The 4,059-nt window shown below is 42.0% G+C and overlaps 1 long non-coding RNA gene across 1 annotated transcript; it reads left to right on the forward strand.

The window, feature by feature from the left end:
* Window positions 1-286: 286 nt before the first annotated feature.
* On the forward strand, window positions 287-3,177 carry LOC309657881. Its single transcript, XR_014261947.1, has 2 exons — window positions 287-1,766; window positions 2,084-3,177. It is a non-coding gene; the product is annotated as an uncharacterized lncRNA (long non-coding RNA).
* Window positions 3,178-4,059: the final 882 nt, after the last annotated feature.

Raw genomic sequence — 4,059 nt, forward strand, 5'->3', positions numbered from 1 at the left:
TAGGGTCCACAGGGTTTGAGGCATCAGGGGGGCTAGCGTGAGTCTTGACTCTCTTCATTCCGTCTGGCAGATGATAATGTAATGGGACAGGATGAGAAAGAACCATCCCTCTTTTTTGTTTGGAGCTCTTTCTTTGGTAAAGCAGCAAGAAAGCAAATATCTCTAAATTTCAAGGAAAGATGCATGGCATTCTTTTTTCTATCTCAGCCGGTGATGGTCAAGTTTATATGTGCCAAATGGCTGGACTATTTCATAGCCAGATGAGTCATATTATCTTCCTCAATAACTTTTATGTTTACAGCATGAGGTTTAAAAACAAGATATAGAGTTATCAGTCTAGTATACAGACAGATACATAGTACAAGTTCATTAAATGTCATCTATTATTGTAATTATATGCAGAAGATCCGCAACAGAGAGTATAAATTGGTATGTCTGTTGAAATGGCTAGATCTGCCACGTAGTACTTATATGCCTAGGCCTGTATAGATAAGGCTAATAGCTTTAAATACGCAAGACAAAGGTCTTGCCTGTCCAGGAACTGGGTAAGCCATCGTGAATGGAGAGGCCAACACGGGTAAAATTACCATCAACCCTTCTCCACCAATCAGTCACTGTAAGTGCTCCTGCAAGCAGAAGACCACCTTTACCTGGCACTCACACGTGAACTAGTTCATTAGAATGAGGGAAGCAGCATTACTGGATCCAAGATGCCTATTGACATTTGTTTGATAATCTCCCTTATCACACACAATTTCAAAGGCAAGAGACTAAAATGATTTTTAAATGTATCCAATTCATAGCCAAGTGAAAATGTTTCTGTACCAAGAATAATCTTACATTAAACTCTTTTTTTCCCCAGCAGCCTAAAATTAACCAGTGGGAATTCTTTTTTTAGATGCTATTCTATTCAACCTTTAAAAATGAAGGATCTGATTTTAAAGTGAGAACTGTATTTCATCCAAGATGGGACACAGTGTCCTTGGCTTAATTATTCTTTGGAAATCGAACACCTTTACTACTGCATGCCTAACAGGTTGCAAGAAAAACAAACTGCAGAAACTGTGATTCAGGTGTAAAGGACTGAATCCACTGATGCCGTCTGCCCTGATAAAACCTAGGGAATCCACCTTGCATTGCTATTTATTGCTCCTATGCTGCAGTAGCACATGGCGTAACAGTCAACAACAATGTACTACATGCCTACACATATAAGAAGAATTAAGAGCATGGATAAAGTGATAACACTTCACAACTGCATGACACTTTGCTTTATAACCCCCCTGTAATATCTATCCCTCCATTTTATTTTATCAGCCCTGGGAGGGACCCACCAGTAGGGTTCAGGTAAGAGAGATTGTGATCGTGACCATCAGATTGTAGTAGGTGGTAAAGCCAAGACTTGAATCCTCCCTTTCCAAAGCACTTTTCTTTCCTAGTGAATGTTGAGACTTTAGTGGGCAGGAGGTACAATCACCGTCCTTATGGAGACTGCCTCATAAAAAAAGAGAAGGAGAACAGATGGATGAATGAAAGCCAAACTCAGCTGGAGCCTTGACTATGTTTTTAAGACATCAGAGTTACTTGGGACAAGTGCCTTAAACATCTAGCACCTCCAGTTTTCCACTCTGAAGAGGGAATGTTAATCCTAGTGCTTTCCACTCCATCAAGTTTTTAAGTAAAGAAGGAGCAAATGAATAGGAAGCTATTTTAAAAGGTATTAACTCTTGTCAAAATCTGGGTCTAGAGATGATTTTTAAAATAAGGTATATTGGGCTTCCCTGGTGGCGCAGTGGTTGAGAGTCTGCCTGCCAATGCAGGGGACACGGGTTCGAGCCCTGGTCTGGGAAGATCCCACATGCTGCGGAGCAACTGGGCCCGTGAGCCACGACTACTGAGCCTGCGCGTCTGGAGCCCGTGCTCCGCAACAAGAGAGGCCGCGACAGTGAGAGGCCCGCGCACTGCGATGAAGAGTGGCCCCCGCTCGCCGGAAGTGGAGAAAGCCCTCGCACAGAAACGAAGACCCAACACACCCAAAAATAAATAAATTAAAAAAAAAATAAAAAATAAAAAATAAAATAAGGTATATTGCTAGTTAACAGAAACACGTGGATTGAATGAATGCACTAAAAATCTATGAGGTCCAGTCTGCTACTGGCCATTGAGATGACTCCAGGAATCAACAGTGGGGTGGACAGCTGCTGTCTGTACTGCCTGAGTTCCATTTCCCTTCAGATCATAAAAGGTCAAGATTTACTTTGGGAAATGCCTCCCACTGGATACAGACAAGACGGGAGTTTCATTGAGGGACTCGCCCTCCTCGGGCCAAGTCATACTTCAGGGGAACCGGAGCTGTGGGCAGAAGAATATGGCGCCCAAAAACAGTTGGAGCTCATTCGCCTCCAGGGCAGGGCTTGGAAGAGGCTTCTCACCTCCTATATTCCTGGAGCTCCCTGCTCCTCAGCCTACCCTGCCTGGTTCTTCAGCCTTCCCTTTAATTCTGGAAACACTTTCAGATCCTTGCACTAAATCCCATCATGCCCTCTTGTTATTATTGTTTTTTCTTGAGTTGGCTAGTGCTGATCCCAGCTACTTGCAAACAAAGCACCTTAACTGGGAAAGCAGCAGCACTAACAGATCTGTGCAGCCAGAAGAAGGTGGACGGAGGAGAGGAAATGAAGAAAATCAAACCGTTTGATCACCTGTTAATCTATTGCACTAGGAAAGGCAGGGAAGATTAGCCTGGTAAATGAGTCAGTAAGTATACAGTCACCATACTTAAAATATCTCCCTTTTTCTTCTTCTGGTAAGTCAATAAAAGTTTAAAAGTTCAAGACAAAAACGAAAACATTGGTGTGGTTACAATAAAAATTAGTTTTAAAAGTAAATTATATACTATATATATAATATATATATTCTACCAAGTTTTTTTACGCAACCATGTAAACAGTACTGTCTAATACTGTTAGTTTCATAGGAAATATACTAGTAACTCTGCTAATGAAGTTGTCAACTTTTTGCATGAAAGTTACTCTCTTCAAGACGTAGGTTCTGGGGACTTCCCTGGCGATCCAGTAGTTAAGACTTTGCCTTCCAATGCAGGGGGTGTGGGTTCGATCGCTGGTCAGGGAGCTAAGATCCCACATGCCTCACAGCCAAAAAACCAAAAACATAAAAGGGAAGCAGTATTATAACAAATTCAATAAAGACTTTAAAAATGGTCCACATCAAAAAAAAAAAAAAATTAAAAAAAAAAAAAGACCTAGGTTCTCCTAAAATGTATTTGATGGTGCTGTGTCATCATAAAATCAAATCACAAGGAAGAGCTGCATTCCAAAGTCTTCATAAATTTTCTAAATTCAGATAAAAATTCTAGAGATATTTCTACAAAAGAGTGTTTAATAGCCGGAATATCAAATGTGAAAGGGAAATTCCAAGCATTTCCTCCACAATCAATAAAATCGCCAGTCTCATTTAGTATCACATTTTCTTCACATCTAAAATTGACTTGGTTCTCAGGTTCCCTCTTTCAAGAAATCTTCTGTTCTGATAACTACTGCTACCTGACAAACCACTCTAAGACTCAGCAGTGTAAAAAGTCCATTGTATGACGCTCAGAGATTCTGTGGGTCAGGAACTTGGAGAGTGTGTAGGGATGGCTTGACTCTGCCCCATGATGTCTGGGACCTGAGCTGGAAAGACTTAATGGCCGGGGGTGACTCAGCAGCTGGGGGCTAGAATCATGTGGAGGTGCTTTCTGTCACATGTCCGCTGCTGATGCTGGCCACTGTCAAACAGAACACCTACAAATATCCTCCCCATGTGGCCTGGGCTTCCTCACAGCATGGTGGCCTCAGGGGAACTGGACTTCTCACATGGAGGCTCAGGACTTTTTACATCATGTCCCAGCAAACAGGGTGGGAGCCAAATCTCCTCTTTTGGCCGAGTCTCAGAAGTTATATGGCATCATTTCTGCTGTGCACTGTATTGGTTATGAATGATTCACAAGCCCATTCAGGAGAAGACGTCCACTCCCACTCTGAATGCGAGGAGTATCAA

The sequence above is a fragment of the Balaenoptera physalus genome, assembly GCF_965194825.1.
Source record: "Balaenoptera physalus genome assembly, chromosome: 3".
Lineage (NCBI taxonomy): Eukaryota > Metazoa > Chordata > Mammalia > Artiodactyla > Balaenopteridae > Balaenoptera > Balaenoptera physalus.